The sequence below is a fragment of the Pelophylax lessonae genome (genome assembly GCF_965119305.1).
Source record: "Pelophylax lessonae genome assembly, chromosome: 1".
Lineage (NCBI taxonomy): Eukaryota > Metazoa > Chordata > Amphibia > Anura > Ranidae > Pelophylax > Pelophylax lessonae.
Window position 1 is genome coordinate 302,283,298 of NC_138768.1, and position 22,182 is coordinate 302,305,479.

General features: G+C 42.3%; 1 protein-coding gene across 3 annotated transcripts in view; it reads left to right on the forward strand.

Annotated features, from left to right (window-relative positions):
• SDSL (serine dehydratase like) overlaps positions 1-22,182 on the forward strand; it is a 147,234-nt gene that overhangs the window by 73,570 nt on the left and 51,482 nt on the right. Inside the window, exon 1 of one of the 3 annotated variants that reach the window (XM_082268701.1) lies at positions 3,524-3,622. The exons of 1 other annotated variant lie outside the window; for it this stretch is intronic. The gene's annotated coding sequence lies outside the window, so the exon portion shown is untranslated. Of the gene's footprint in view, positions 1-3,523; positions 3,623-3,880; positions 3,960-22,182 lie in introns of those variants that run through there. One more of the 3 variants, XM_082268703.1, reaches the window with a different exon arrangement.

Genomic DNA, 22,182 nt, shown 5'->3' on the forward strand with positions numbered 1-22,182 from the left:
GAAACCTCAGTGGAAATTCCTGGAAGACACGGTCTCATCCAAAAGTCTGCATGTGTCCAAGATTATATAATCTCTACATGGGGGAGGGGGTGGAATTCAATGAATCGATGCTACACCCCTATTTAGCAATAAGAAGGTCCCATTTCTGCAATTTATCTTATTAATTTGCCCATTTATAGTGCATATGTCACCTACACCATATCCACAGAAAGACCCACCCCCTTCCTCAAATTTGTAGAAAAAATTGTCCCACCCTTCATCTGTCTGCAAATACCCCCCCCCCCCCGAAAACTTTACTCTGATTCTGTGAGCATACTCTATAAACGCCATTTCCCTAAGAGCATTTCACCAACAGAAGCAGGCTAAAGATGCCAAAAAAGATGTTGGTTATGCAGCAGAGGGGGAGTTAGAAGAGACACCAGTTTTCATTGTCCCCAGTGTCCCTCCCAACTGGGCCTATGCATTGGAGACTGCTTCCGATTGTTTTCACACATCACTAAAATATTAGGCCATATTGCTAAAGGCCTGCCATTTCCCCGTTTTCAATATCTGTGCTGATCATTTGCCTGCTACCTCAACCAACCAAGCCACTGCCTTTCACCTTAAAGCGGATTTCCACTCTGAAAAAAAATGTTTTTAACAAAAAATACCCCTAGGACAGTCAGGGCTAGTGCATTTAAGCAACAATAGCCTCTGAACTGTCCTCTGTTTAGCTTACCTGTGAGAAGAAAAACTTACCTTGAACATGTTTTGTCCAGCTCTGCCATCTCCGGTGTGGGCAGCTGAAGCCGGAGCGTCCCTCTTTGTGTCCTCTTCGGTGATGTCAGAGTCCCAGAATGCCCTGCTTGTCACTTCCGGGGCAGGCGCGTCATCCCGCAGCTGGTTCTGCGCATGCCCAGAAGCTGTTCTAATCCATCGGCAGAGAATGACATGCCTGCACCGGAAGTGATGAGGGACACAGGTACAGGCGCATTGACTCCTGGGATTGATGACGCTCATCTCCCAGGAGTCAATGCAAAGGAGGAAGTGAAGTCGGGGGACGCGGCCGCAGGAGGAGGAAGTGGAGGGAACGCAAGTTAATTTTCTGAAAAAATAAGGTAAGTGAAACAAAAAAATATTATAACTATCCAATTCTTTTTCATGATCGTTTAATCTAACGGAAGGTGCAAAGTTCAAAAATAGGGTGGAACTCCGCTTTAACTAACCCTGGCCTGTTTATCGACTTTGCCTCTGCCTTCCGTCTCCATTGTTTATCCACCACTTTTCTGCTTTGCACCTGAACTGAACCTGGCTTGTTTATCAACTGTGCTTCTGCCTGCCGTCTGGATTGTTTATCAACCACGTTTCTGCCTTCTATCTTTACTGACCTTGGCCTGTTAATTGCCTATGTTTTTTGCCTGCTGCTTGAACTGATGTTTTGCCCTACTACTGTAGTAATGGGATTTAAGATAACACAGAGGTCTCCTGTGGTCCAGGCTGCCTAGACCAATACTTTTGCTGACCATATCTCTGCCTACTGCCTGTACTGACCCAGGACCTTTTATGGGCCATGTTCCTGCCTGCTGCCTGGACAAATACTTTGGCTGTGCTGACCATATTTCTGCTTGCTGCCTGTAATGACCCAGGACATTTTATGGACCATGTTCCTGCCTGCAGCCTGGACCAATACTTTTGCTGTGCTAACCAAATCTCTGCCTGCTGCCTATACTGACCCAGGACTTTATATGAACTTATGTTCCTACCTGCTGCCTGGATGTTAGCCTGCTGCCTGTACTGACCCTGGCATGTTTATGGAGCATATTCCTTCCTGCTGTCTGGACTATTCCTTTGGCTGTTGCAGACCGTGTCTCTGCCTACTTCCTGGACCAATGTTCTTCTCAAACCATAGGTAATCTTTTGTTTACATTGTTGTCTATACAGTGTTTGTTGATTTTTGTGTTACACAGGTTACAATGTTGGGTACATAATCTGTTCAGATATTGAAAAGGTATTACACATGTGGTATACCCATAATCAGGAGGAGGAGTAGAATGTATTTTGGGGTGTAATTCTCTGTATGTTAGAAATATCTTGTATAAAAATACATTTTCATTTTCTTTCCATATTTTCTAAATGTGGCAAAAAAATGAAATGTTCAGAAGACTCATTATGCCTTTTAGATAATATTTTGTGGGGTTTGCTTTCCAAAATGTGCTAATTTTGTCACGTTTTCCACTGTCCTGGTGCTCCAGGACCTTCAAAAAATATGATAGGTAGTCAGGAAATGATATGTGTAATTTATGTCACTAGAACGCCTGGAGATGCTACTTAGATGTTGGGCCTCCGTATGTGACCAGGCTGTAGAAAAGTCTCACACACATGGTATTGCCATACTCAGAATGAGTAGCAGAGTATATTTTGAGGTGTAATTTTTGGTATGTACATGCTGTGTATTAGAAATATCTTAATGGACAACTTATTGTAAAAAAAAAGAAAAAAAAATGTCATTTACTATCCACATTTTCCAAAAACGTATGTAAAAAAATTCAAAAAACTCATCATGCCTCAAATTGTACATTGGGGCGTTTGCTTTACAAAATGGAGCCATTTGTGGGTGATTCCATTGTCCTGGGGCTCCAGGGCCTTTAAAAGTGTAATAGGTAGTCAAGAAATTAGATGTGTAATTTATGCCCCTAGAACACCTGAAGGTGCTCCTTGCATGTTGTGCCTCTAGGCTGCTAGGCTGTGAAAAAGTCTCTCCATAAGACCTGGATGAGTGAGTTTGGGGTGGAGGAACTTGACTGGCCTGAACAGAGTCCTGGCCTCAACCCAAAAGGACACCTTTGGGATGAAATCGAGCAGAGACTGCGAGCCAGGTCTTCTGGTCCAACATCAGTGCCTGACCTCACAAATGCTCTTCTGGAAGAATGGTCAAACATTCCCATAGACACACTCCTAAACCTTGTGGACAGCCTTCCCAGAAAAGTTGAAGGTGTTATAGCTGCAAAGGATAAGCCAACTCAATATTAAACCCTACAGATTAGGACTAGGATGCCATTAAAGTTCATGTACATGTAAAGGCAGGCTTCCCAATACTTTTGGCAATATAGTGTATTTGTACTAATGCTAGCAGCATAAGGATTGAAAATAGTCAATGTTGATTGAAAGAGTGGAGTTGCGCTTTATGTGATCTAGTATTCTAATGTTAAATATCTATAACAGGTAACTAGTTCTTCTAAATCTGCGACCTCTAGGGACGTTTGTTTCTTGAAAGCAGGCATTTTTAAAGGAACTAGTTAGTTTTTAGGTTAGTCAGGTCATTTTTGTAATTTCTTTATTTTTTTTTTAATTTGTGACATCAATTTAATTAACTGTCTGTGTATTATGTAGTAGCATACTAACATACTATGTTTTAGCAAAAAAATAGAAAAGTATGGCCATCTACGTTCCCGGATGGTGTGTATTTGCTGTGCTGTAAAAGCATGTAAACATGTCATGACCAAAGACCCACCTCCAAACTTTTGTCTGTCAGTAGTTGGACAGAATAACACGAACACAATCTAACCAGTCAACACCTCGCTTCCACCCACACATGATCAGAATTGCTGCGTTACACCCTTTGCCCATGAAAAACAAGACACAGGTATGCAATGTAACCCCTGCTGAAAAGCTACTTAATATTCTGTGCCTGTCACCTATGTTCCCTTTGCTGTTGTTTGCACAGGGAGGTTTGTTTAAATTTATCGTGGCTAAAGAATGTGGCTTTTGTACATATGATAGGAATGACAGTGAATGACCCTTGCAGCTGGAGTATATATTCAGTTTTGTTATTCTTCCCCGTCCTTACGTCTTTGTTATTTCTCATTGTCTATTAGTATAAAAATTTTAAAGAGATTTAATTTATTGCTGTCGAAAGAATTGGGAAGCGGGAGGAGCGTAGAACCAAAGCTAATGGTGCCCCTAAATCAGCTTGCCGCCATGTAAGTGTGCGTATCCTATACCTGTTGGACTGCTGTGGAAGTGGATAATCACTGTAGTAGGTATTGTTACTACAGTGATCGCCACAGGGGTGGACTTACTAAAGAGATTAAAGCCTCGTACACACGCCACGAATTTCCGCCGACCGGTCGTCCGTCTTTTGTCCAGAGTGCGTGTCTGTTGGTTGGAATGTGCTCTAGACTGCACACAAATTTTCCCATACGACAGAATTCTACTTCAAAAGTGATGTCATGTGTTGGATTGCTTTGTATGTGTTCTTTCTCTCTGAACATGCCTAGTCTTGCTCATAAGATTTTTCCCCATCTAAATCTGTACTAATGAGACGAAAATAGGACGTGTTTTGACGGAGGACAATGCCTGCACACCAGGATTTTGTCAGCCGAAAAGTCGGAGTCAGCTGTCGAAAGCACCATACTAACAAGCCGAAAATTGGCAGATCGATCGTCAGACGAAATTTCCCGGCCGAATTTCTTATTGTGTGTACGGGGCTTTAGACGGTGCACTCTGTAAATGCAGTTGCTCCAGAGCTTGGTAAGCAAGGTTAAGCTCCACTGACTTCCATCATCCAATCCTCTGCAAGCAAAAAACACTGCTTTTTTTAACCACTTCTAGATTTGCTCCCTTAATGACCAGGCCATGTCTTGCGATGCGGCACTGCGTTACTTTAACGGAAAATTGTGCGGACGTGCAACGCTGTACCAAAATAAAATTGATGTCCTTTTTTCCCCACAAATAGAGCTTTCTTTTGGTGGTATTTGATCACCTTTGCGATTTTTTTTGTTTTTGTTTTTTGCGCTAAAATCAAAAAAAGCGACAATTCTGAAAAAAAAAAGTCACATTTTGCTATATAACACCCCCCCTCCACCAAAAAAAAAAATTTAAAATCAAATTTTTTCATAATTTTAGGCCAATTTGTATTCTGCTACATATTTTTGGTTAAAAAAAACCCCGCAATAAGCATATTTTGATTGGTTTGCACCAAATTTATCGTATCTACAAACTAGGGGAAAGATTTATGTCATTTTTATTTATTTATTTTTACTAGTATTGGTGGAGATCTGCGATTTTTAGTGGGATTGCGGCAGACAGATTTACTTACATTTTTGATACTTTTGGGGGGACCAGTGACTACAGTAATCAGTGCTAAAAATATGCACTGTTGCTGTAATTATGACACTAACAGGGAAGGGGCTAACCTAGTGGGTGATCAAAGGGTTAAGTGTGAGCTTAGGGGAGTGTTTACTAACTGTGGGGGGAGGGGCTTGTGAAATGACCATCGAGACCTGTGATCCTATATAGAAGGATCACAGGCACTCTGTGATCATTTCAGAGAGATAGAACGGTCAGCTGTGTTTACAACAGCTGACCGTCCTCTCTCAGCGGGAAGCGATCGCAGGTGCCCTGCGGCAATAATGGCTGCTGGCTCCCGTGCATCAGCATTCCCGTTGCCCCCCAGCACCACGCCCGCGACCGCGTAGTACTACGTCGTTACACGCAGCCGAGCCAGCCTGCCGCAGTAAAACTGCGGTGTGCAGTCGGCGAGTGGTTAAAAACTTTCCTTGCATGTGTTTGTGAGTTCTTTATGAAGTGAAGCTGTACTTAATTTACTAAGCTCTGGAGCAACTGCATTTGCAAAGTGCAGTCAACTTGCCTTTAGTAAATTACCGTCCATGTCTCCCGGGTCCCATACTGAGCGGTTGCCCTGCTGCATAGTAAGCACAGGGGGTTGCTCTCTTGGCACGACTACCGTTCTGAGAATGCCTTGCATTTTTCTCAATGAAGCCAGATCATTCTTAGATTGGCTGAGGGGGAGAAGAAGGCTGTTGACATCACTATCTCCACCTCGTCCAATCAGAGAATGCTTTGCATTGGACCCAGAAGACTGCGGCGATCACTGTAGTAGGTGTGAAAAATACAGTGATTATTTACCATAGTTTTGGAATATGCATACTTTCATTGATCCAAACTGGACCAATGCAACTCTACAATACAAACTATACCTGAAGTTCAGCTTTAAGGCTCCATTCACACTTCACTTTTTCTGAATGTGTGACTGTGGCGAGACCCTTGCTCGCTCGCTTCCGCTCTCCCGACACTCCTCTGTTTCTAGTGAGTCAGCTTGCAGATCGCAACGTCTGATGGTTCGGTCAACCAAGGCTCCGGGATCGGAACTACAGCTATGTGCCGTTCGGAATCCATTAGAACAAACACCAAGCAGGCTGTATGTAAGTTCAAACAGGAAGACCATTTATTGGAAGTACACAGTACACTTTTATACAGAATTTGGAACATCCTGCCCCCAATAACCGCTTTCCCATTGGTCAGTTGCACAGTACATGCCATTCTCCTTCAGGTCCTCCTTAGCCATGCAAATGAGGACTTGAAAATGAGTCAGCAGGGATTGGCCCGTTAGCTTGATTAGAAGGACTGTTATGTGTAATGAGACAGAAGCCCCCCAGGGGACAATCAATGTACACAATAGCCAGACACAGAACAATGGTTCCATAACGAGCCCCCAATACACATTACTCTGAGTGTCAATACATCCCTTAGCAGACAACAGGTGGGTTCATTAGTACACTCGACAATAGGTGAATGGAAAGCCACCTCAGACAAAAGCAACATTGTTAGACAGTCAGTCTCCTTGAACTTCCTGGAATGACCATATTAGGAGTTGTACTTCCTGGTCAGAGACCTCATGGCAAATGGGAACAAATCTCAATATTTCTACATGGAGACCTTGCTGACAAATATGAAGCAATCCAAACCATCATCCATCTGTCCTTAAATTCCAGTGACGGTGAATACCGTCACAGTGAAAAAAAACACACAGGAAATGTGCATTTTGCAGCACAATTTGGAAACCCACTGTAGACCTGCGGCACGCTTGCAGTGTCATGAATTGTTAATGGCACCCCAAATGCGGTTAGCAGATGTGCGTTTTGCCACAAATCTGCCATTGAAAAAAATGCACGACACTCTATGCCCAAAAAACGGTTCTGGAGCATCTTTGGTGCGTTTGTTGCGTGTAGTGCTGCGCTATGTATGATATGCAGAAAAGTCAGCAGGAACGGGAGTACCCACAATGCGAGGATGTGAATGTGGCCTAATGGAGCAGTTTTTATCATGATAGGGAAGAAGTGTTTGAACTTAAAATTACAGTATAACATGATATAGTAAAATACTGATACATACCATATTCCAGGGGCGTAACTACAGGGGTTGCAGGGGTTGCAATCGCTACCGGGCCCCATGCTCCAGGGGGCCCGGTAGCAAACCAGTGGGTGAACTTCTAGGATCTCAAAGGTCACACTTGCGACCGGGCCCTGGCATTTCACCACTGTGGGGAGGCCCCAAGATTGCAGGAAGGGGGCCCACTGCAGAACTTGTGAAAGGATCCTGATGCGGGACCATAATAAAAGGCCATGCAATGAGAGTAAAGAGCCCCAGGATTAGTGGGAAGAGCCCCGGGCTTGAAGGGAAGGGCCCCGGCCAGGGGTCTGGGGGGCCCTTCATGGTTTCTTGCATCGGGGCCCTGAAGGTTCTAGGTACGCCTCTGCCATATTCGTTTACTTAAAAGTGTGAGTTTAGGTGCAGTTTAAGATGTTCTTTAAGGTAAAAAAAAAATGGCATGAAATTAATTTGAAAAGCAATCATATTTATTATCTAGCTGAGATCTAGACACATATTTAATTTATTCACATCTTTGTTTGTGGTTTTTATTTGATTTAAAGGGGATGGGAGAAGGGAATGAGTGGGATACTCCTTGAGGCTTAACTAATTACAATGTGGACTTTACTCCTGAAAATGCCCGTTGGCACTTCCTTGACGCCAGCCGGTGCTCAATAACGCCGAGAATACTTTGTAGAACACAGAAGTGCTAAATCCTCGACTTTTAATCTAGAAGACTCAGGACTGAGAACTGTAGAACTCCTGACACTGTTGTGCTGTATAAATCACTGAATACTGTCCTCCGCTTTGGCCAGCTTTAGGTAGTATGAAGTAGAACTCTGTATAGCTGTACTTGCAACTGACACATTCTATACAATTCAGGGCCCAGCTACAGGTGCCCCCCCTTTGACTTTAATTCTTCAGGGTCCACTGACTATGTACCCCCTTTGTAACTTCAAGTTCCTCAACCTAGGTACCCCCTTTGCAGCTAACTGACACTGGATCCCAGAACCTCTTTCAGCGTGGTCCCCTCTAACTTCAGGCAGACCCCCAGGGGCAATCCTCAGTACTCATGACCTGTGTAGGCTTTCCTGGGACTGGACCCCTTTCTCTCTCCGCAGGCTCTTGGCACACCGGATCCCCTCAGCTCAACTCAGCACTCTCTGGACACCATGAGACATCCACCTTCCTCAAACAGGAGGAGAGACAGCCGTACTCTCCTTCCTGGGACTCTGTTCCCGCCAAGGACACCGTGCCACGCACTTCCCCCCAAACTTATACCCACTCCCAGAATCCTTTGCAGCATAATCTGCCTACTGGTGTAGTTAAAAGCTGGGATGTGTCCCCTGGTTGGGCTTCCCACACTGCCCTATGAGAAGCCTCTCAGTGGGGATACTTCTCCCCTCAGCAGGCACATCTGGTATCCCTGACACCCTAGCTAAATAAATCACAGCCCTGCTGTTAGGCAGACAAGGCCCACTATACATTTACCTAGCACCTACCTGTAAGGTGCTACACTTCTATTTTCCAATTTTGGTGAGCCTGTGCAAATTGTAGACTCAGTTTCCTGTTCTTAGTTGACAGGAGTGGCACCTGGTGTGATCTTCTGCTGATGTAGCCCATCTGTTTTACGGGTCGATGTGTTGTGTGTTCAGAAATGGTATTCTGCATAACTTGGTTGTAACAAGTGGTTATTTGAGTTACAGTTGCCTTTCTATTATCTCAAACCAGTCTGCCCATTCTCCTCTGATATCAACAAGGCATTTTTGTCCACACAACTGCCGCTCACTGTATATTATACCATATACCATTCTCTGTAAACCCTAGAGATGGTTGTGCGTGATAATCCCAGTAGATCAGCAGTTTTTGAAATACTCAGACCAGCCCGTCTGGCACCAACAACCATGTCATGTTCAAAGTCACTTAAATCCTCTTTACTCCCCATTCTAATGCTCAGTGTGAACTTCAGCGAGTCATCCAAGTGATTGGCTGATTAGCAATTTGTGTTACCAAGCAATTGAACAGGTGTACCTAATAAAGTGGCCGGTGAGTGCATATTCTTTATATGTGACATAGTATGTTTGTATTTGTACAGATTTTTATTTTGGCAGCCACTGTAAAATGTAACATATGAAACGATAGCTGTTACTTTCATGCCTAAGGTCAGCTTTACACACCCCTGTTCAGCTAATCTTGTGATCCTGACTGCAGTACATAGATAAGTAGTTCTGTGTGAGATGGTCACAAAGGCCATACAAGGAGTGAATGACACAGCAATAATGTCACAATGCATGTGGCAGGAGAACACAAAACAGCATACTGCTGTACTCAGCAAACTCAGTCTGCAAAACTAAAATACACTATGTCTCATAGGTAATTCAATAAAAACAGCATTCAGGGATACGTATGTTAGTAAAATATTTGTGAGTCTGAGCTAATCGCACAGCAATGTTTAACCACTTCACCTCTTGAAGGTTTTACCCCCTTCATGACCAGGCTAGTCAGCACTGCGCTACTGAGAATGGCGCAGTCATGCAACGCTGTATCCAAACAAAATTTATACCATTTTTTTTCACACAAATTGAGCTTTTTTTGGTGGTATTTGATTAGCACTGTTTTTTTTTTTTGTTTTTTTTTGCAATCTAAACCAAAGAACAACATTTTTGAAAAAAGAAACAATATTTTTTACTTTCTGCTATATAACGTATCCAATTATGAAAAAAAAAAAAAATTCTTCATGAATTTTGGCCAATTTTTGGCCAAAAGTGTATTCTGCTAAATGTTTTTTTTATTATAAAAAAAAGTCCCAAAAAGTGTATATCGATTGGTTTGCATGAAAGTTAGTGCCTACAAACTATGGTATATATACTGGAATTTTTTTTTTCATTTACTTCTAATGGCAGTGATCAACAGCTTATAATTGGACTGCGATATTGTGGCAGACAATCTGACACTAACTGACGCTGGGGGAAACTGACTAACTGCCACTGAGATCACCAGTGCCATTATTACAGTGATTTGTGATAATAGTATACATTGTCACTGTACTAATGACACTGGCTGGAAAGGGGTTAACATCTAGTGCGTTCAAAGGGTTAAATGTGTGTAAAGTGTGCTGCTTTTAACAGATTACCTCTCAGGTTCTTATCCCTGCTTTGCAGGGATGAGAAAATGAACTGACAGATCGCTCCCTGTGTACAGAGCTCTCTGATGAATTTTAGCACAGAGCTTTTGACAGTGTCCTGCCTTCACCTACCTTGACTGTCCTTGACTTGCTGACAGACTTCCGCTGTGTACAATTACAGCGGGAGCCGGCCGGGTAAGGCCCGCATGCCCATGTCCTAAACCCAGAAGTAAGCAGCGTCTTACCAGTACAACGCTTTGCGTACAGTGTTCACGCATCCGCAGTACAATGCTGATTGGAGGGCGGTCGTTAAGTGGTTAAAGTGATACTAAACAATATCCTTATGTTAAAAAAATAATCCATGTACATCCCCTACCTAATGGCCCTGTAATCTGTTTTTCAGGAAATTGTTCCTTACTAGGTTTTCTATAAACAGACAGTATAATCAGCGCAATCAAGCCAATCACAAATTGCAGCTGTACACTCAAGGCCAGTATTACAATGCCCCAAACACAGATATAAGCAATAGATTAGTGTAGCGCAAGAATAATCAACACACTAAATGCATAAAATATGAATATATAAATAAAGCTGGATTAAAGTTCATAAGAGTTCATAAAAGGAACGGACGCAGATCCCAAATGGTGGAAAGATGTGCATTGAGGCAAAAAAAAAAAAAAGTGTCTCAATCCGTGCAGTGCCTCCACCATAGACATGTATGGCTGCCCACCTGACACACATGACTCCTTAGTCAACCGATGGGTCAAACACGCATGCCCTTGTCAGGGTATAGCTCCTTGAACCAATGGGGAATGATCCCTCCGTGCAGGTAATAAAGCCGGTAGCAAATAAAGAGAATATAGTGCTCTCTGCTAAACCAACACTTTTTAGAACCAAAGATAAAAAATGTATTGAAGAATTATTTTTGCTACGATCGTCAGTTCTATTTGCAGACAAAGGGAGTAGCAATGGGTGCTTGCTTTGTTCCCAGTGAGGCCAATTTATTTAAGGCCCACTGAGAAGAAGAAGTTGCTTTTAAGGACCGCCCCTCCCAGTTGGTTTGCTATAAAAAGTACATTGATGATCTGATCATATTTTGGGAAGGTGACCTGTCCAGTTTGGAGGTGTTTATGTGAAAACTTAACCAAAACACTAAGAATATTACCCTCTCATGGAATATAGATTTGGAACTAATGAGTTTCTTGATTTGGAGATTTTTAAGGATGCTGATTGTTTCCAGACATGCAATTACTTCATGCTGACAGATCGCAATGCCTATATACCCTTGGAGAGTTGCCACTACAAGTTGTGGCTGTGCAACATCCCTAGAGGGCAATTCATTAGGCTAAGGCGTAATTACTCTTGGGAAGATGATTTCCTCTCCCAATCTTAGGTATTATCTTTTCGATTCCAACAGAAGGTCTATGAGAAGGCTACTATTGATAGGGAAATAAAATAAGATCACTAGATACTGTAGGTGTACAATGACTTCTAATATAAGAAAAGAGAATAATGGAAAGAAAGAGAAATTTTAATTACTTTTAGACTATAATGTCCATTAGAAGAAATTTGAAAAGATTGTTAATATTGGATAATATTAATATTAATAAATTGGATAATATTGAAGCAGAATAAGGTCCTAGGTCCGGTGCTACTATTTTGCCTGCAATTCATCTATAGCAGGGGTATACAAACTATGGCCCTCCAGATGTTGCAGAACTACAAGTCCCATGAGGCATAGCAAGACTCTGACAGCCACAAGCATTACACTCATAGGCAGAGGCATGATGGGACTTGTAGTTTTGCAACAGCTGGAGGGCCACAGTTTGCACATCCCTGCTCTATAGAAAGGCACCCTCTCTTCGAGATTATATAGCCCCAGGGGTCGTTGACCTCCTAAATAATACTGGAAATAGGCTTTTCTCCTTTCTTACTACTTTCTATTCATGTTGGCGTTGCACTTCCTGTAAGCATTCTAAAGTCATTAACAAAAAACGTAAAGAATCTATTTCTACAGTAACGAAGAAGAATATAGTATTTGAGACCTCATTACATATACAATGTAAGGGGTAGTTTAATGTTAGAATGCGAGCATGGGCTTCAGTACTTTGGCAGAAAGTTCAGGTCGCTTCATGTCATGTTGGGGGAGCACGTTAATAAGGGGTGTATACCCATAGGGGTTTATTTACTAAAGCTAGAGAGTGCAAAATCAGTCCTACTTCTGCAGAGAAACCAATCAGCTTCCAGGTTTTATTGCCAAAGATTAAACAAGCTGAGGTTAAATGCTGATTGGTTTCTCTGCGTAGGGATGATCGAACGGTTCGGGTCGACCATCGGTTCGACCCGAACATTGACTGTTCGAAATTCGGCCGAATTCCGAACTTATTACTGAAAAAGTTCGTAATTCGGCAACCAGAACAGACCAAAATGCAATGGGACAGGAACTGGGCTTTAAAAGCCAGTGATTGGACCAGAACCATCAGTAAAAGCCAATTGAGGGGGCAGGAGAATGCTAGGAATGTGATTGGAGTGACTAGGGGGTCCAGAGGCCAATCATTAGTGAATACGCCCCCAAGTATATAAGATAGCCCCGCCAAATCTATAGCATGTTAATACAGGGATGTGGACTAGAGTGTGGAAGCAGTTCTTTTACTTCTGCTCTCAAAGTGTCATTTAGCAATTATTAGTGTGAGGAAAGGGATATCTAGTGTAGTTAGGGTACTATTTTCCACTATAGTTAGATTTAATAATCTAGTTTCTGTAGGGAAAGTGTTAAGTGTAAGGGTGACCGTAGTGTAGTGTAGGGTTAACTGACTCTGACTGCTATGGCAGGGTGACAAAACCCTTCCATGTCAGGGTGACCGCTATAGAGAAAAGATTGTTTCTCTTAGAACACTTATAGAACAGGATGGTGGCTTCACCCCTGTCACCCGGCTTTTTGTTGCAGGCGTTTTATTGGGCTTTTTTGAGGACATGTTTGGAGTCAGGCATGACACCTGAACTTCTGTGTAGGGGTATATATGCACACACACATGTATGTATATATACACATACACATATATAGGTGTGAAAGTAGCAGAAACCTATGCTTGCGCTAATGAAATTATTAACAGGCATAGGTCTTCGCTCCTATAACATCTATATGTGTGTATGTGTATAAATACATATAAGTGTGTGTGTATATATACCCCTATACAGAATTTCAGATGTTTTGCCTGCCTCCAAAGACCCCCAAAAAATGCCCAAAAAAAAAAACGCCTGCAAAAAGACACCTGGGCTTTTTTGTAGCAGGCGTTTTTTTTGGGCATTTTTTGGGCGTCTTTGGAGGCAGGCATAACATCAGAACTTCTGTGTAGGGGTATATATACACACACACACATGTATGTATATATACACATACACATATATAGGTGTGAAAGTAGCAGAACACTATGCTTGCACTAATGAAATAATTAACAGGCATAGGTCTCCGCTCCTATAACACCTATATGTGTGTATGTGTATAAATACATACAAGTGTGTGTGTATATATACCCCTGTACAGAATTTCAGATGTTTTGCCTGCCTCCAAGGACCCCCAAAAAATGCCCAAAAAAAAAAAACGCCTGCAAAAAGACACCTGGGCGTTTTTGTAGAAGGCGTTTTTTTGGGCATTTTTTGGGCGTCTTTGGAGGCAGGCATAACATCAGAACTTCTGTGTAGGGGTATATATACACACACACATGTATGTATGTATATATACACATATACATATATAGGTGTGAAAGTAGCAGAAACCTATGCTTGCGCTAATGAAATAATTAACAGGCATAGGTCTCCGCTCCTATAACACCTATATGTGTGTATGTGTATAAATACATATAAGTGTGTGTGTATATATACCCCTATACAGAATTTCAGATGTTTTGCCTACCTCCAAAGACCCCCAAAAAATGCTAAAAAAAAAACGCCTGCAAAAAGACACCTGGGCGTTTTTGTAGCAGGCGTTTTTTTGGGCATTTTTTGGGTCTTTGGAGGCAGGCATAACATCTGAACTTCTGTATAGGGGTATATATACACACACACTTATATGTATTTATACACATACACATATATAGGTGTGAAAGGAGCGGAGACATATGCCTGTTAATTATTTCATTAGCGCAAGCATAGGTTTCTGCTAATTTCACACCTATATATGTGTATGTGTATATATACATACATGTGTGTGTGTGTATATATACCCCTACACAGAAGTTCTGATGTTATGCCTGCCTCCAAAGACACCCAAAAAATGCCCAAAAAAACGCCTGCTACAAAAACGCCCAGGTGTCTTTTTGCGGGCATTTTTTTTGGGCATTTTTTGGGGGTCTTTGGAGGCAGGCAAAATATCTGAAATTCTGTATAGGTGTATATATATATACACACACACTTGTATGTATTTATACACATACACATATATAGGTGTGATAGGAGCGGAGACATATGCCTGTTAATTATTTCATTAGCGCAAACATAGGTTTCTGCTACTTTCACACCTATATATGTGTATGTGTATATATACATACATGTGTGTGTGTATATATACCCCTACACAGAAGTTCAGATGTCATGCCTGACTCCAAACATGTCCTCAAAAAAGCCCAATAAAACACCTGCAACAAAAAGCCGGGTGACAGGGGCGAAGCCACCATCATGTTCTATATTAATTCTAATACAAACAAACTTTTTTTTTTCTGGTTCTGGACATGCTACAGAGCTGAAACGTCACTGGTACACTTTTTAGACCCCCCAGACACTAAATCCAAAGAAATCTTTTTTTTTCAATAATTTTTTCAATAATTGGCTCTCTATCAAAAATGACAATTTTTAAGAACTTTTTTTAGTGTGATTAATAGTCCCTGGGGCATGACCCAGAACCCTAGGCACTTTTTAGGGGCATTTATTGGGTTTTAGGGCTTCAAAATGGTGTTTTTTGATTACCATTGATTTCAATGGGGTTCTGAAATCCGGGCCAAACTTTCTGCAAGTTCGGGTGTTCTGATCGAACCGAACTTTTGAAAAGTTCGATCATCCCTACTCTGCAGCAGTGTGACTGATTTTGCACTCAGGAGCTTTAGTAAATAAACCCCATAGTGTCTCTAAGCACTTTAGAATGTTCCACAATAGGCCCCCTAGACGCCTCAAATTTTGGGGCATAGAATAGGTAAAAAGCACTTGAGAGGTGAAAACTTCATTAGACAATTAAGCCGCAGGGAGTCTTTTTGGATATATTAGTCCAAGGTCTCAACCTCTGCAGGCCTAAATGTTGAATTTGATTTAAATTGCCTTATTTCTGATAGGTAGTTTTTATACAATTTATTATATAAATATTTATTATATAAAATATTTTATTCATTTTTTTAATTGCTGATTGTATGTAAATATTGGTGTTAGGTATTTTTGTAAAAGATGGCCGCAGAGTGATAGGCTTTAAATAAATGTATATATTTCATAATATTTTAATATATGACAAGTTGGCAGGTCTGATTATGTCATGATTTACAGGGGCGGAGTTTTGTTGCCATGGGAAAGGAAAATGCGTTTTAACAAATGTATAATATCTCGAGGTCCAGAGGACTCCTTTTAATATGCGATAATCTGGCTGTGCCATACAGGTCTATGGTGGAGGCACTACACGGATTGAGACACTCAGGTTTTTGCTTTGATGCGCATCTTTTCACCATTTGGGATCTGTGTCCCATATTTTTATGAACTTTCATCCAGCTTCATTTTTATGTTCATATTATATGCATGAAGTGTGTTGGTTATTCTTGCGCAGCACTAATCTATTGTTTGCTATGCTTTCTGCCTCCTTATAAAACCTTCTTTGAGCTCCCAAATATCAAATTTTTTCTCTTATTTTTGTTTGCTTGGAAAGCGCAGTGCACATTGTGGTCATATGTGCACTGCGTACACTGCTCTATGTACACTATAGATCTAACAGGAAGTTGGTTCACAGCAGCAAAAAAAATGGAGAAAAAAAGGAGGAGTTTGAGAGCAATAAAATGGAAAATTGTATCAGAAACTTACCATAATTATTCCAATCCTGATGCCAATCCATAGCAGCATACATATGATATAGCCCCACCCTATATCCACCCACAGGACCTGTTTAAATCTATAGAAGCCTGACTGTAAGCAACCTCCCCCATTCTTTGTATAAAGAACAATGATCAGAGGGAGGGTTCGTATGCTGCCATGGATTGATGTCAGGAAAATTATGGTAAGTATTTGATACAATTTTCCATTTTCCTGACGCCAACATGGCAGCATACATATTAGAAATAGCTGGCTATACTGGGAGGGCTAAAATGTATATAGCAGGATTCCCAGCCATTTTGCTGGATGTGGGTACGCCAGGGTTACCGCTAGCAACAACAGCACATTTAAGCATGCTCTCCAAGTGTGAGCACTGAGACAAGAAACAGTCCAGCATCTTTGGGGTTTGTATTTATTTAGGAACTTGGATGGGAGAAGGGAATGAGTGGGATACTCCTCTGGCTCAACTATTCACAATGTAATGGGACAACTGAGAAAAATGCCTCTTGACGCTGACTTGATGTCGGCTGAAAGCCGATCAACGCCGGTAGGCGCTTGTTAACGCTGACTTGCGGTCTGTTAACATTTAACTGACTTTGACACTCCCCGGTGACACAAAGTCCTTTGTACTGCTCCCTTTAGCTCTCCTGGCTGCTTCTAACTCTTCAGGGCCCGCACCAGCACCCTCTTTACAGACTTCTCTTCAGGGCTTAGACTCTGGCACCCCCTTTCTAAGCCTCCTCTACTGGCTAGCTGGCTCCTGAATTTCTCTGACCTTCCGGAGTGTCCCCCTGTCCTAGGCAGACCCCTGGGCAGTTTTCAGTACTCATGACACTGCTTTCCTGGAAACGTCCGCCCCAACAACTCCACTTGGTGCACAGCACACTGGATTCCTTTCTGCAGTTCAGCTCAACCTGCTGTCCTCTAGGCTGACTGCCGAGGACACCTTCCTCACGCTGACAGGAGGAGAGACAGCCATCACCCTCCCCCTGGGACTTTGCTTCACACCAAAGACGCTCTGTCATGTGCTCCCCTCAGACTTACTCCCAGGATGCATTGCAGCATATTCTGCCCTCTGGGATAGTGCTATTGGTCAGGTTTCCCCCATTGGACACAGTGGGGTGACTCCCCAAGCTCAACAGGCACACCTGGGAACACATGACAGCCTAGCTGAACAATCAAGGCCCCCCTGATAAGCAGACAGGGCCACCCATATACTTTTCCTAGCACCTACCTAGGAGGGTGCTACATGTATATTCAAACTTTATTACAATAGACATAGAAGCCTGGACCGTCATTTTGTTGAAGTCCATTGATGTACAAGCCCCTGGATTTTCCCTGTAGTGCCGTAGGCAAGTGCACCGTGCCAACCAGCCTGCTGCTTTGCAGAGGTCCCTATAGGCAAATGCCCATATTTAAAGATGTCAAAATTGACTTAGCTGAATGAGCCTGTATCACTTCTGGAGGCTTTTGCCTGGCCGCACTGTAAGCTTTACCTTGACTCTCCAAGATGACAAGATTTTGCTGTAAGTTCCTCCTCCAAACTTGCCTGTTGAAAGCACAAACAGCCTTCTGGAGGATTTTACCTGGTAAGCTGCTTAAAAGTAGGCATTTTAGACACACTGATACATCCAGTGTAGGTTAGGCACACTTGTATAAAGTACTCGAAACCCATACTTGAGTAAAAGTACAAGTGCTCGATCAAAAAGTGACTTGAGTAGAAGTGGAAGTGCTCTATCAAAAAGTGACTTAAGTAGAAGTACTAAAGTATTCAACATTTTTGTACTTAAGTATTGCAAGTAGTTTTTTTTTTTAATTTTGCTACTCAAGTACTAAAAGTAAAAGTACCAGTAGTTTTTTTTTTTTTTTAAAATTGCTACTCAAGTACTGAAAGTAAAAGTACAAGTACTGTGTTATGTAGTTATTAAAAAAAAGAAGTCAAAAGTTTGAACATCATATTGTTTTTTACTATTTCAAATGATTAACCTAAAGGACAATCACAATTCCTTTGGCTGTAACTTTTTGTAAACAAAAACAGATAAAGTATGTCTCTCCCTTCCCCCTTTAAAGCATCCCATCCTTTTTTTTTCTCCACCACTTATTGGTGCGCAAAATCATATATAAACCAATGTGATATACAACAATATATTCCAATAATGAAAAAAAAGGAAGAGTGTATGAAATCAAAGTCAATAAAAAGTCCATATATATAATGCCATAATGCCATAATACCATATATATATGTTACAAAACAAGATAAATATATATTCAAAGGTGCAGGAATCAAACAGGTGCTATTCCAAATAATAGGTGCAGACCCCCACCACCTTGTGGATTTCCCCCTTACCCAGCGGATGAAGGTAAGTGCAAAATAATATCCAAACAGACTCTTCCAGTGAAACAAAACTGCAAAACCTGTGCTCTCAGCTTCCAGTGAAAAAAGCAAAATCAGCCTCTTACCAGAAAAAAGGTCTATGTACGCTTGTGAATCTCCTTGGTTGGGAGGTTCTATTTCCCCTTAACAGCAGATATGTAGACCATTTTATTTATACATACAGTAGCATTTATTTTCGTATGCGCTGATTTACACATGACATTATACACATTTTTAGAACTTCATGAAACCTGCCATCTACTGTTCTGGCAGTGGTCATTTTTATAATTGTAACGAGTAACTATGCAGCACAAAAAAAATATCGGAGTAGAAGTATTGAAATCATCAAAAAAAATGTAGTGAAGTAAAAGTGGAAGTAGGAGGAAAAAATTCTACTCCAGGAAAGTACAGATACCGCCTTTCGGTACTTAAGTACAGTAGTGAAGTAGTTCTACTTAGTTACTTTACATCTTTGAGGCTAGGTACTATCACTGCTGGAAAGGATGGAACCGCCACTTTATAAGATGAAAACAGAAACCGCCTTTGTCCGGAAGAAATAAGATGTAGGACTCTGTAGCTCCAAGTGTTTGCAGAGCCGATACTTTGCCCCTTGAAGTTATCGCCTGAGGTTATCGAGGGACACTGCCTCTCGAGTGATATCCCACTGAGGACTGCTTTCTGATGATGCAACATGAGTCCTGGCAAGAAAACCAAGACCAGAAGAAAAACCTACAGGGGAACATTATCCCTGTACCCAAACGAAATTGATGTCCTTTTTTCCCCACAAACAGAGCTTTCTTTTGGTGGTATTTGATCACCTGTGCGATTTCTTTTTTTTTTTTTTTGCGCTATAAACAAAAAAAGAGCGACAATTTTGAAAAAATAACAATATTTTTCACATTTTTTTATATGAAATTCTCAAAAAAAATGTAAAAACCAATTTTTTTAACATTTTAGGCAAATTTGTTTTCTGCTACATATTTCTGGTAAAAAAAATTGCAAAAAGAGTATTTTGATTGGCTTGCGCAAAAGTTATTGCGTTTACTAACTACGGCAAAGATTTATGTAATTTTTATTGTTTTTTTTTTTTTTTACTAGTAATGGCGGCAATCTGCAATTTTTTTTTTTTTTGCGGGACTGCGACATTGCGGCAGACAGATCCGACCCCTAACTGACATTTTTTACACTTTTGGGGGTACCAGTGACATTACTACAGTAATCAGTGCTAAAAATATGCACTGTTACTGTAAAAATGACACTGGCAGGGAAGGGGTTAACTGTGTAGGGGTGTGATTCTAACTGTGGAGGGGTGTGGCTTGTGAAGTAATCACAGAGACATGCGATCCTATATAGCAGGATCACATAGCCTCTGTGATCACTTCAGAGAGAATGACAGCCGTCTGTCCTTCTCTCTCTGCTGCGGGAGATCGCGAGTGGCCGGCGGCCATCGGAGCCAGCGGTCACATGCGCTAGCTCCCCAGCTAACAAGCGGAGGTGGGAGCACGCCGGGGGCTGCGCACGTTCGCCCCCTACAGCCTCCTGAGCGAGCGACATAGTACTACGTCACTTTGCCCAGGAGCACCTGCCTTACGCAGTAAAACTGCGGTGGGCGGGGCTAATGAATGACTGGACCCAAGAGGCACTCAAAACCTGCTTAGCCTCTTCAAGGAGGACGATTGACCCTCTTCTACCTCTGTTGTAGCAAGGTGTAAGGCAGGGGTGAATGGCTTGGATAAAGGTGCCCTCAGAGCCAGGAACAAAGTTGGCTGTAATGGGCTTGGGGCCTCCTTGGTTACAAGGGCTTATTGTGATGCCCTGAACTCATCTGCATTGCTGTGTCCTTGAAATTGCGCCCGGAGTCCGCTGGCATAAGTGATTGGAGAACTCAGTTAGAAACTCACTAACTACTTGCCCATGAATGACCATGACTTACTGTTGGCTTACAGCATTCTTTGTCATTGGAGAGGTCTCGGGCGGCAATATCCACAGACATTTTAGTCTGGTAATAGCTTCACGCTGCAGGCCCAGCGCTTCTTACCCTTTTGTCGCTATTCACACTCAGGTGAGGACACTCACTGGTAACTTTCTGCACCTCCTGGGCAAAACCTGCAAGGATGGATGAGCTGCTGTTCACACTGGACTTGTCATGACATGGCAACTCTCTTTTAGCTTGACCTTATGCAAGAGTGGGCTAAGTTGCATCAAAAGACGAAGGCCACACTCCTGGAAAGGCACTCTTTTTTCCTCTTCTTACTTACTAGACTGATGGTCCGTAAGTAAGCACATGAAGGTCTTTGCTGTGTGGCAGAAAGTTGCTTTTGGAGCAAGGATGTCAGCACTCCGCAGAAAAAAAAGAAGCAGACTCATACAAAGAAGCAAACCGATTATAGACATGTGCCTGAATCACCTCCCACCCCTCCCCCATTCACCTGCAACATAAGAAAGGGAAAACAGAAGATGTTTCCACTGCAAAAACCACCTTATGCATGCGTGAGCCTGTACATGCCATAGCAAAGATGGCTGCCACACAAGGCCCTCTGCACAGTGCATGCTTGGATGCCATAACCAGCCCTGAGACCGGAAACAGCCCCAAAACCTGGACCAGATGTGAAAGGAAATTCTGACCCCATCTAATGAAATGTGTGCAGTATTTGTTGTGAATTATGAACTGAAATCTCTGCAGTGAACTTGTGTCTTTGTTTTGTGATCCTAAACACATTTCACCATTAATAGTGCATAGGGTCATTGGTTGAATTTAGGTGGAAAAATGACAAGGACAGATCTAATCTTGTGGTGTGTAGGCAGCACAGAACAACAATCAGAGGAAGATCTGCAATCAAATTTTAAGACTAAGGCCCCTTTCACACAGGGAGTCCGTTGTGCGGACTCCGTTTTTCTCAGCGGGGGATCGATTCACCGTTCCCCCGCTGAGCAGGCGGATGGCAGCTGTGTCTCCATGCTATGTGCGGAGACACAGTTCTCAGGTCCCGCTGTTCTCTATGAGGGAATCGGATGGGAACGGACCGTCTGTCCGTTCTCATCCGATCCGATCTGCTGGACGGATGGCAAATAGTGTTTCCATCCGTCCAGATTTATCGGATCGGATGTTAGTGAATATGTCTCCCCTGACATCCGATGCCCCGTAGAGATACATGAGGCATCCGTTCAGACCCGCCAAAAAAATGGGACAGGCGGATCTGAACGGTCCGCCTGTGTGAAAGGGGCCTTATGAAGTTAGAGGCAAGGGAGGAAAACAAAAAGGGATAGCACATACAGTACCTTTTAGAAAAAATAAACCAGCATCAGGATTTGGACACATGCATGATGGACTCCAGCAAACAATCAACAGCACAGGTTTGTAGAGAAACACATGCATGATGGACTCCAGCAAACAATCAACAGCACAGGTTTGTAGAGAAACACATGCATGATGGACTCCAGCAGCCAAACACCATCTCAGGTGCACCACATGAGG